The sequence below is a fragment of the Xyrauchen texanus genome, chromosome 21 (assembly GCF_025860055.1).
Source record: "Xyrauchen texanus isolate HMW12.3.18 chromosome 21, RBS_HiC_50CHRs, whole genome shotgun sequence".
In the NCBI taxonomy this organism is placed as follows: Eukaryota; Metazoa; Chordata; class Actinopteri; order Cypriniformes; family Catostomidae; genus Xyrauchen; species Xyrauchen texanus.
Window position 1 is genome coordinate 10900133 of NC_068296.1, and position 12840 is coordinate 10912972.

General features: G+C 38.3%; 1 long non-coding RNA gene across 3 annotated transcripts; it reads right to left on the reverse strand.

Annotated features, from left to right (window-relative positions):
• Positions 1–584: 584 nt before the first annotated feature.
• Positions 585–12319, reverse strand: LOC127661889 (uncharacterized). 3 transcript variants are annotated; one of them, XR_007972804.1, is made up of 4 exons: positions 1775–1958; positions 1601–1655; positions 846–1531; positions 585–735 (listed from the first exon to the last, which is right to left on the reverse strand). It is a non-coding gene; the product is annotated as an uncharacterized LOC127661889 (long non-coding RNA). The 3 variants fall into 3 exon arrangements; XR_007972802.1 differs by adding an exon at positions 12215–12319 and having other exon boundaries at positions 846–1891; XR_007972803.1 differs by having other exon boundaries at positions 1601–1958.
• Between the last annotated feature and the right edge of the window lie 521 nt (positions 12320–12840).

Below are 12840 nucleotides of genomic sequence, written 5' to 3' on the forward strand. Positions count from 1 at the left end.
GTGTGAATGTAATGAGGGTCAGTATACATATATACTGAAGTCAGAAGTTTACATATACTTAGGTTGAAGTCATTAAAACTCATTTTTTAACCACTTCAAAGATTTAATATTAGCAAACTGTAGTTTAGTATTTGTTTACGGACAGATTGTTTAACTTTTAATTGACTACATCACAATTCCAGTGCATCATAAGTTTATATACACTAAGTTAACTGGGGCTTTAAGCAGCTTGGAAAATTCCAGAAAATGATGTCAAGCCTTTAGACAATTAGCCAATTAAATTCTGATAGGAGGTGTACTGTGTACTTCAAACTTAGTGCATCTTCGCCACCCTAGGGGAGAGGCAGGGAAATACTCCTAATAAAGGACACACAGGTAAGTTGTACAAATTGAAGGCAAAGAAATAAGCAAAAGGGTGACGTGAGTATCAATACAAAAATATAGCTTTTATTGACACTTCAGCATTGCTAAAAAACATACTTTTATAGGTTGTCTCTCCCTTTAAGCACAATAAATATTTAAAAACAACTAACAATTCTCCAGGGCCAGGCTTAGCAGGAACAAGGCAGGCCAGCCGACTCGGGAGATCATCCAAACTCACCTCAAATTCACACCAAATCATCAAACACCACACGCACCATAAAGTTGTGTCGGCAAATTTAACACACTTGTGAAGCACACCACTGAATCAAGACAGCTAGCCTCCCCTGCTCCCCACAAAGACCTCACTGGTTCCTGGAGAAAAGAGAAACACAAATTAGACCAAGATTACACAGAAATAACAATATACAATAACACAACATACACCACATCAAGTATAAAGTGACAGTGTGGTAAATACCAACCTGAAATAACAGGTTGGAGGCAGAGACATGGACCAATTTAACAAACCGTCTCACACTATATGTGGTCACAAAACAAATTTACTCAACCTAAAAATCAAAACAATAGCCACAAGATAACTAAACACTATAGCAACAATTAAAGTAAACAAAAAAAGAAAGACACTGCACAAAGCACAAAGTGGAAACAAACTACACAATTAGGAGATGATATGCAGCACAGCAAACGCGAGGCTCATAACCGGACAACCATGCGAGCCGCAAAGCATAACAGCCAAACAATTGCCGGTGAGCAAGCAGCAGAATCAAATGCCCATAAGCAAAATAAAGAGACAAAATGCCCTTAAGCAAAACAAAAGAGACAAAATGCCTGTAAGCAAAACAAAAGAGACAAAATGCCCATAAGCAAAACAAAAGAGACAAAATGCCCAAAAGCAAAACAGCAGCAGCGTCACATATAGCGTCTTCGGCTAGCGATTTGATTTAGGGTTAGATGTTCAACTCCCCATGCTTACCTTAGAAAAAGACACAGTTAAATTACATCTAACGAGCCCCGATGTGAAAAAGGGAGAGGCGTACTTACAATTTGGTTGAGCAACCACCAGACGCAAAGTTGTATGATTGTTCACAACACAACCTGCGGCTTAGTGTACAGACCATCATTCACCCACCTGCTAAGGCTGCTGTTACTGTGAACAAAATACAATAAATACCTCCACAATATGCAATCTAGAAAATGTAAAAAGTACCAGACATACCTGAAAGCGACCTCCGCCGCAAACTCGCCACAACGTGCACGCCACCAGCTCCGCTCTAATCAAAATGGTACATCAGCATTTTTAGCCTCGAGATCATTAAACAGTGAGCAACACCTCAACCTACCTGAATGGAAACGAAACGGAAATGCCAGGAAGTGAGGAACCCAGACTCACCAGAACATGTATACACCCATCAAAATAAGGGTCCTTAAATGGTATGGTAGCTCCCACCTCATTAGGCTGCCAAAACCATACTCGAACCAGGCCAATAGGATGGTAAAATCACTTATCCTGCCACAATGGGAAAATCAAAAGAAATCAGTTAAGACCTCAGAAAAAAATTGTGGACTACCAGAAGTCTGGTTCATCCTTAGGAGCAATTTTCAAATTCCTGAAGGTACCATGTTCATCTGTATAAACAATAGTATGAAAGTATAAATACCATGGGACCACAAAGCCATCATACCACTCAGAAAGGAAATGCATTCTGTCTCCTAGAGATGAACGTAGTTTGGTGCGAAAAGTGCAAATCAATCCCAGAACAAAAGCAAAGGACCATGTGAAGATGCTGATGCAGTTTGCAAGTGCACATGGGGACAAATATCTTAACTAAATTTCCCCTGGTCTGATTAAATGTTTTTTTTTTTTTTTTTACTTTTTGGCCATAATGACCATCGTTATGTTTAAAAAGGGTAGGAAAAAGGGTGAGGCTTGCAAGAAAAAGAACACCATCCCAACCATGAATCATGGGGGTGGCAGCATCATGTTGTGGAGGTGCTTTGATGCAGGAGGGACTGGTGCAATTCACAAAATAGATGGCATCATGAGGAAGGAAAATTATGTGGATATATTGAATCAATATCTCAAGACATCAGCCATGAAGTTAAAGCTTAGTTGCAAATGGGTCTTCCAAATGGACAATGACATCAAGCATACCTCCAAAGTTGTGGAAAAATGACAACAAAGTCAAGGTATTGGAGTGGCCATCACAAAGCCCTGACCTCAATCTGATTTTCTCAATCCCAATTTGTGGGCAGAACTGAAATAGCATGTGCAAATAAGGAGGCCTACAAACCTGACACATTTACACCAGTTCTGTCTGGAGGAATAGGTCAAAATTCTACCAACTTATTGTGAGAAGCTTGTGGAAGGCTACCCAATACGCTTTGACCCAAGTTAAACAATTTAAAGGCAATGCTACCAAATAATAACAATTTGTATGTAAACTTCTGACCAACTGGGAATGTGATCAAAGAAATAAAAGCTGTATTATGAGACTTTCTTAAAATAAAGTAGTGATCGTAACTGACCAAAGACAGGGAATGTTTTCTACAACTAAATGTCAGAAATTGTGAAAAACTGAGTTTAAATGTATTTGGCTAAGGTGTATGTAATCTTCTGGCTTCAACTGTATGAGAGTAGAATAATTTTTAGGTGTTAACACAAGTATATTACAGTATGTCATCACACCCAGGAACAAGGCATTCCAAATGAATGAATTTTGTAAAGTGAAGTGAATTTTCACAGATATTCTCTTCTCAGTGTGTAGAGAACACTGAACTCTGGCATGTGGACTCTGTGAATTGCAAAACAGCTCTTATATGTGCTTTCCTGTGGGATACATCCTGGAAAACTAAAACATCAAAACCCTTCCCTCATACTTGTCCTCAGATAACCATGTTCCACATCATTCATAGATTTTCATTTCTGTCATTACAAAGTCATTACAAATCTCAATATGTGATCTCCATCGATTATCAGTCGCACAAATGCTTGAATTAAATACTAAAATATATTCGAAGCAGTGGAAAATGCAAAGTCTTCTTTATTTATGTATTATTTACTGATAATATAAAGAAGCTAGCAAAATTTCTGGCATTTAACTCCTTCATTTGTGACTTGAAAAGGACTAACAGGCAGACAAGAGACACGTGCATGCTTGAGGGCTGAATCTCGTGAGAGTTTTCTTTTAGCTGAGGAGGAACAGATGCAGTTTGTCCCATGAGATCAGCAGTGTATTACAAAGTTTCCTAAACTCTAAGTGAATCTTGTCTCTTTTCTTCAGTTTTGTGTTTTTTTAGTATTGTAGTACTTTAAAGATAAAACTGGTCTTAAGCAACCCAAATATCTATGGCTTGCAAAATGTTGTGCAAGATCTTGCAGGAATACGTCACCCAAAAATGAGAGATTTGTCATCGTTTAGACACCGTCATGTAGTAACAAACCTGATTATTTCCCATTTTTTTCCCTGAAATACAAAATGATATGTCAGGCAGAATGTCTGCTCTTTTTTCATACAAATAAAGTGTTTGGTGATTTATACTGTCAGGATCTAATCGTTTGCATAATCATTAACAAATGCGAGACGAAGGCTGCCTTTGTCTCCTCTAATATCAGATTTTTACAACACTGATGATTAGGTGTAGAGTTGGCGGTTACAATTTATAAATAAACATTCTTTCTTCACTATATTAGAGCCTGCACAGCTGAAAACAACTCACATCACATCTTGCTTTTGGCACCCTTCCGTGGACATTTCACCCAGAAAATGGATCTCACAGTTACTGCTTTGTTACTCATTTCAACAAAAGAAAATTCTACCTACTCTTTCCGATTTCTCTGTCTGCACCAGACATATAGCTTTTAAAAAAAGAGTTGAGTAAAGATTCTTAAATTTATCTACAGCATATTGGTTTAGTATGATACAAGTGTGAGTAAATAATATCAAAATTGTATTGTATTTGTGTATTTATTTTTCCAGTGGACTTTGCTTAAGGAGTTCACATCACTGTCATGAAAACATTTCTGTTATATGTGAATTCAGTCAATTCAAAGCAGACTAATCTCTAGTGACTGGAGACATGCATGAATGACTGTCCATTGGTTCATAGTTTGGACTTCTTGTAACTTCAAACTATTCCAAGCGGAACAGGAAATGATGCAGGCAGAGAGGTGTGCAGAAAAATTGCTTTTAGAGGGATTCTCCAGAGACCCCTGCCAGACAATAGATCAAACCCACAATCAAACAATAATAACCAAACAATAGCTGTAATTCATTATCCCTCAGTCTGGCCAGGTGTTTGTCATGTCTGTGGAAAAATAAAAAATCTTTATATGATTATTTAGATCCTAACAGAGTCATAGCCAAGGTTAGGACCCACCTGGATGCGAGAGTGACCAGCTCGGTTGGCTGGGATTCAAGATGGGAGGTAAACTTGTTCCCTTATCAGCAAATTACATCTGTTACTTTCAGTCACCCAGATGTTTCCTGACCTGCCTGTGGTTGATGACAGGGCCAAAGCCTGCACTCTTGCTTGTCCTGTAAGCCCAGTGTGAGTGCACCCTGTTTGGGTAATGCTCAGTGTGTTTACCCTGCTCCTTATCACAGCAGGGTAGCTCAGTAATAAGACTAAACAATCCTACAGCTAATAATGCGGAAAATGACATTTATTATGTATTATAAAGCCAACATTATAAAGCCAAATAATATTCTATTTAAGCATACTTTTCAGACCAAAACATCTGAATGTAACTCGCCTTTCAAGCTACATCCGCCAAACTCAGAACTGTCCTTTAAACTGTTTGGACTCTAACTGATCTCCCAAAGTGGATCCAAAACTACCCAAAACCTCTAGAATTATATTGCTGGAATTTCCATGAATTGACCTAGCAACCACTCAAAAGACTCTAACAACTGCATAGCAATACCCTAGTAACTTATGAGAACGTACATCTGATTTTAAAACTGCATAAAACCTCATATTAAAGGCCCAGTCATACAGTACTTCCTTCGAAATCGAAGAACGAGTGGGTGTGACATCATGAAGAACCAAATCTGGCCAAAATGAGTGCCAGCTGCTAAACACCTTATTGCTATTGGTCCATATAATCCTTAGGTGTGACTTGAAGCTCTGTCAACGTGACCACATCAGCATGCAGAATTATTAAAGAGCTGGTGCAAAGTTACCTATATAGCTTATTTATGACTTTGCACATTTATTTCTGAAGTCCAAATGCAGTTTAATTGTTGATGTATAGAGGTCATAATATAAAGAGTCTTTAAATACAGAGATCAGAGTGGATTATTCTAGCCCAGGCAAGCAGTAAAAGCCTACGTGACTGGTTGCACATCACTGTTCTATTGCTTTTGTTTTAAAATTTAGAGGTATTAAACATGTTCTTGGATTGTGGCCAATTTAACCTTTACACATCCATGCAGGGAACAGGTGGCAGATAAGAGGCTGTGACATTTAAGGCACGTTTCCATAGCTACAAATAAAACATGATGGAATTAAGCTATGTGCACACACAGACACAGTGCATTACAAATAGCAAAAATAATACTTAGACAGTGCACCAGAAATATCATAGCAGCCGGAACAGAAGTCCACATAAATAAATTTAATTGATGTTGGGAAAGATGTGTTTTCAAATTTCATTATAATTAGGGCAGGTGGTTAAGAAGTGCAGCTCTGTTTCTATTTGTCCTTGGCTACAGTACAGGCATAACCTGCTCTCTCTGGCATCCAGTTCTGTCTGTATCTGCCCGTCTCTATAGTCAGGCTGTGGTCGCTCAGTCTGTAACTTGTCATGTTTTTCCTCAGTTTGTGCTCTCTGACTGTGCTCAGGTATTCTTCTGTTGTGTAATCTCTGTTTAGGGCCAAATAACATTGTAGTTTGCTTTGTTTTTGTGTTGTTTCATTCCAATAAGTTAGGTAATCATTTGGTTGTGCCGGATTGTGTGGATGAGGGTGTCAGTGTCCTGAGGCTGATTATTGTTAGTCTGTTTGTGGAGCCTCAGGACCAGATGAATGATGGGACTCTTCTCAACATTCACTTCATGGTTTTTAAGGGCTTTATAAGAGTTGGGGTCACTCAGTTTTAGATGTTTCCTAAATGTAATGGCTCTTTTTTCAATGTGGATTTCTCTCTCTTTCTCTCTCTCTCTCTCTCTCTTGAACTGGTGCCTCTCTCTTGCTGTCCTGCTGATCAGCTGATTCAGCGCCCAGCCATGCACCATCATGGCCCAGCCACGCCCTCCTCCTCATCGCAGTGGAGTTATAGCCTATCCTGGTTTGAGTGCAATGGTTGTGGAAGCATTTGTCACGGTGTCTACAACTGTATTATATTTAAAATACAAACAGGAGACAGGAGAGTGGTCTCTTCTGACTTATGTAGGACTTTACGTTCGAACTTTAGAGAGTAACCTAAACAGCATGTAGCTCCTCTTAAACTGGTGAAACTTTGCCCTGATAATCATCTCGCTCAGATACGATTATACATTAAAGTTGAAAATGACACACATGGTGAAGTGCTGTGTTAAGTCAAGGAAACAATTTAAATGGTTGATTTTCACCGCCAAATGCATATACAGTAAGTTTGTCATTCATTCATAGAGAGAACAATTAGCGGATGTTTGATAATGCTACTATTCGAATCCGGATGTGATGACACACATTGTTATGATGAGCAGGTGAAGGCAGACGAGGGGCGAGGATCTACTTGCAGTGGTTCTTTATTAAATAAAGTGAAAATTGACAGACAGGAACAAACGAAACCTCCACGATGGGAAAACAGAAACAAAAGCACGAAAACATCAAGGGACCACGAACAGGGTGAACAGGGTTAACAGGGCGTAGCATCAACATTCATACACATCAACAATCGACAGGGGAATGGAGAAACAGCAGGGTTTAAATACACAGGAGACATGATGATGACAAACGACGATCAGGTGAGCACAATGACACAGGGCTGGCAGTGATGAGGGCCGGGAATCATGGGAAGTGTCGTTTTTTACAAAGGGAATAGGAGTTTGAGACAAAGACTAGTGAAACACAGGGCAGACAACAAGGGAATCGTGACACACAGACTGATAAATGCCTATACCTGGGACTTTATAAGCATAAGTTTTAAGCTAAGCCTGTGTGTGTGTGTGTGTGTGTGTGTGTGTGTGTGTGTGTGTGTGTGTGTGTGTGTATGGTTTTTGCCACACACAAATGCCACCCACTACTCCTTTAACATCCACACATACAAAATAGGGAGCATGAAAATGTGTGCATGTCTGAATGCCAGATCTACATGAAACTGATACTAGTTTCTCGTTTATTTTAAAACTCTACAGTTAATGATGTGTGTTTGTGTGTGTTTGTGTGGTGTTTGCCACACAAATGGCACCTACTACTCCTTTCACATCCACACACACTACAGAGGGAGCATGAAAATGAGTGCATGTCTGAAAGCCAGATCTACATGAAACTGATACTAGTTTCTCATTTATTTTAAACTCTACAGTTATTGGTGTGTATATGTGTGTGTGTGTGTGTGTGTGTGTGTGTGTGTGTGTGTGTGTGTGTGTGTGTGTGTGTGTGTGTGTGCATGCACGTGTGAACTCTTCATTCACATTATTCCTTGCAGTTGCAGATGTGCCTACTGTATGTGCATATTTATAAAGGTGAATGATACCCAGAGAGATCTGCCTGGGTGGTAACTCTGAACATACTGTATATTCACACCTGCTTTTAAAGACAACACTCAATAATCTAGACTTTTAAAATAAAAAGCATATTGTACTCTAACAGTAAAATTTTTAAACTTAAAGAAAAAAAGTTTGGCTTGGTATTGCTTTTTGAGTGATTTTATATGAAACATTAAACCTTCAATAACCTATGGATAGATTCTCAGTTTTTACCATATTTTTTTACTGTATTACATATTATGAGTGGATACTATACCTTCAGTCACATACATTTAAAGACATATAAGTCACCGGATTAATTTCATGTCCTCCCCTTTTTCATAAGCATTACACAGATAAAGTGATTATTTATAGCAATGCCAAGATCAGATTTTCCCCAGATGTTTTGGCTCACAATTTTGCAAAAGCCAGACAGATGTTCTCTTTTAATGCACCTTTCAGTTCCTCAATCTTTTTTTTTATCTTGTGCCATTTTTAAAGAGAAAATTCAGCTGAAACTTCGAGGAAAAGGGAAATCTGTCAGATATAGGCATGGCACCCTGCCCTCCTCACAGAACCTCTTCAAAGCTAGAGGAAATGGAGGGCTTTTAAGAAGCATCCTGCAGGCTTCCTGCGGGACCCTGGTCTGCCAGTGGAGAGTTACATTTGACCCCCATATATAAACTGTCAACAACTGGGACGAGAGATTGTCGCCATAACTTTTTTATGTTTGTTTTTTGTATGTGTGTTGTTGTTGTTGTTTGTTTTTTTTTTTTTTATTTCTTGCGAATAATAGGCAGTAGCGAAGCTATTAGCTTAACTAAATTTTCCAGTAGCGAGGCGGTAGCTTTGTTAGTTTTTAAATCAAGTAGCTTATCAGTAGAACACTACATCATATGGATGTTTATGGTGACTTGAATCATAACTAAAAATGTCTGATTCACAAATGAATCACTCTTGAGTCAGTTCTTTACAATTAATTGGTCACACATGATAGCATAGTAGTCTGAATCGGTTCACAATATTAACCTGAATTAATCAGAATGCTTGTGCATGCTGCTGAATAATTTGGAGCAGTTTCTCACTCACCAATATGCTAAAGGAATACTTTAAATCATAGAAAACTAAGACAATGCTGGTTGCAATGGATATTTATCAATGGTAACCGGTCATTATTACATTTTGCGAACGACTACTGCAGGTAAAGACATTTCGTAATCAATAGAAAATCAAAACACTAAGTAGCCTACACATAAACACAAAAATATAATGGTATTACCATATTTTTGGACATGTAACATTAATTGGAAGCACGATGTAAATAAAATGGTATATGAATATGGTGACTATATAGCGAAGTACCATGGAAGTAGCATGGTATTCTATAATTTAAAACACCATATAAATACAATGGTATATGAATATGGTAATCATATAACAAAGTATCATGGCAGTATTAGGGCATTCTTTGTACTATGTTCAGATTACCTGCACAATAAAAACATTTCTGATAGTGTACAACATAGACAAGGGCGATGTTCGCAATGAATCACTAGCTGACAACTTACTGAAAACTGTCCAATCTATCATGGTAACAAAAGAGATGCTAAAAACTATCACACTAGGAGTGGAGGGTCAAGTCCACTGAATTGCATTATAGATACAGTACTATGCACATTCTGCTCTGTTGTAAACTGCACATTTCAGCAAATGTAGTAATTAATCCAATATTCCTTGCAAACTGAAAATGTTTGCACTTGGCAGAACAGGGCCAATGTTCTGGAACACTCGGTAGCTGCATACTGTCCCATGTGATCATGCTGTTAAACCTCTAATCTTGAAGCCAAACCCATTAAGCGCAAGTGTCCCATCTGGACCCAATCCTACCTGAGAGCTGATAAAAATAGTGCTTCGGTGACAGAGCATGCCTAAAATGCAACAGTTGTACATCAAAGCTACTGAAAGATAGAAAAAGTGAGGCATGGATAGTATGAGGATCAGTCACAGCCCAGAAGCTCCTCCCACCAGTGGCTGAGATATGGGCCAAGCCCTCTGTTCCCAGACCTGAGTCAGCCTTCCACTGTGAGGGTCATCCTCTCTCATCTACAGATAAGATATGTTCAGCTAGACTGGACAAGTTAAAAGCACATGTTTCCAATTTGAGTCATGCTGCCCCTTTTCTCCACATTTTGCCTGTCTCTTTTTTCTGTCTGTCTGAAGGCTCCATGTGTCTCACACCTGATTAATTCAGCTTTGGAGCAGCCGGCCAAATGGTGGGATCAATAAATCATTGCTTTATGCGTCTGCAGGCAGGCTAAATGAGAGGCACGTCCACAGCTAAATTTACATGGGATCCTCTCCAGCACTGTTGCACACAGATGCTTCACATTAAAGGGTAACTAAACACCTGCTCAGAGTCTGACTCCACCCACTAGAAATATTTGAAAATGCTGGAAAGGTGGGCAGACCCCGGCGGGGATAGAGGGAACAAACCGAGTGCGGGGCTGAGCGGGGGTTGGGGGTGGCACCTGAGACTCGTAGTGACGGATTAATTGACAGCTGCTGTCAGACTCTATGTTATTATTATTCCTCACAGGGTCGCAAGACGACATGTACATGAATCTGGCGTGGTGAGCTGGAACCTGCTTACGTCACTGGCACGTCATGACCGCAACAGCCAATAGGAAAATTCAACTGCAGTAGCCACCGTTCAACCTGAAGAGGGCAGCACTCAGACGTTTTTACACCATATATTGTAGAATTAAAACACTTTATACACAAATGTCAAAAAAATTACTTGAATCAATGACCAGTACTAATAAAGCCCCATGCTTACAGATCATTAACTAAAAAAAGTTGGTTTAGGGTTTAGTTACCCTTTAATGTCTTCCTGAGCAGAGAATGCTACTTTGAAATATACGCTATATATTAATTTATTTTAATGAAAGATTGCATAAGCACACTTTCCAAGAAAAAAAAATATCATTAAAAAAACTTATGTTTTAAATTCGAAAACAATTGATATACCTGTTGAAAAGACTAGTATTGCTGGTCACCAGAATATGCCATATATTGGATAATGTGTTATCTCGCTTAACCAGCAAGACTGCCTTGATCAACCAACAGAAAGAACATGCTTGTTAATCAGTAATTTTAGGTCCAGCACCAAACTAGCAACCAACTAACCATAAACCAGCGTGGAACAGCATGGAAATTCAGTCTTTTACTGCGGGAATACTGTTTAAAATTAAGGCAAAATTATTTAGACGTTCTGGTTGTCAAAGTGGAACGTGTCTATTGTTAATGTGATGAACTACACATGTGAACTTGAGGGCAACTGACTTCATAAAAATACCAAAAAATAACCGTGGGAACAGTTAGTTGGTTAAAAGAAATTGCAAAACGTCAAGTGAAGTTAGTTCTGAGAAAAGGTCTAGCTTAACTTGTTTGCAGATGCAACTCGGTTTAATATTTTCAAATTGGTCTCATTAAACCACATTACAATATTTTAGCAAAATTGTTTTTATGTGGCTCATTGTACGCATTTTGGCACTTTCTTGGTGAAATGAGCACTAGTGATGTGAACCGCGTACCGGTTCTTTCTTTCCGAACTGTTTGTTTCAATGAACCTTTTCAAATAACAATTCAGCTGGGTTTTTTTTTCACGTAATGATGTCACTAGTACGTAATTCTAACATCCCGTTGTCATTGTATTCAAATAAAGCCATATTTGAACACATATTGCTGATTATTACATTTTATTCAATTAAGTTATAATAATAAGTTTAAATAGTTTATTGTTATCAGTGTTTCATTCTGTGATCCTGCATGTCGAATAGCCTATGACTGACAAATATTGATTACATCTTAGATATGTTTCCTACATTACATACTGTATGTGTACCTAAAGTACCTAATACAAACACAAATATTTTTTACCTGTCTAAAGCATATAAAGAGAATAAACTAGTCTTAATAAACTTCATGATTCAGTTTATGACAACTTAAAATATAATTTGCACGCACAATAAACAATAGTAAAATTCATTCACATCTCTCAACTTTAAGTGTTTGCATGTTTTAATAAACAATTTATTTAATAAAACAAGTCATAAGCTAATTTTAAGTACATTTAGTTTGTTATTAAAGAAACTTACATTTCGCCCCAGGCTCGTGCAATATATCGTGCAATAAAATACCCTGCTCGTGCAGGGTATTTTCTTTAGTTCACAGTCTTTCTTTGCTGCTATATTGTTTTTGTTACATGGCACCAGTTATGAAGACCACAAACAGTCCCATGTCTAATATTTGTCTTTTTTTTTATTCACCATCAACTAACCAGATCAAAGAAATGTGTGGGTGTTTATTGGCATAAGGCTTTCTTTATAATGCAAGCTACCAGCATGTCTCTCATGCTAATATCAGCATTTAGTTCTAGTACAACAAACAAAAACGTCAAACATGGCCAAACATGTTTTTTTTTCACATCTACTGTATATCTTCAATATTTGACTTTTTACAAAGTGACATTGACTTTACACTGAATTATTGAATTGAAAGAACGTGCTATCACTATGTGTGTTCTCTGGGAGTCGAACCCATGACCTTGGCATTAGTGCTATGCTCTACCAGTTTTTAAAGATGGCTTTCTGAGAAAGTCTGTGCTCCCTATAAAGTGGTTTCCTGTCAATGCTCCACTTTGCTTGTGGAGATTGTGAAAGTGCTATGACAGCTGAAAGTGAAGGTATTGACACAGAGCCAGTTCAGGGGGTTGGGTTCCTCT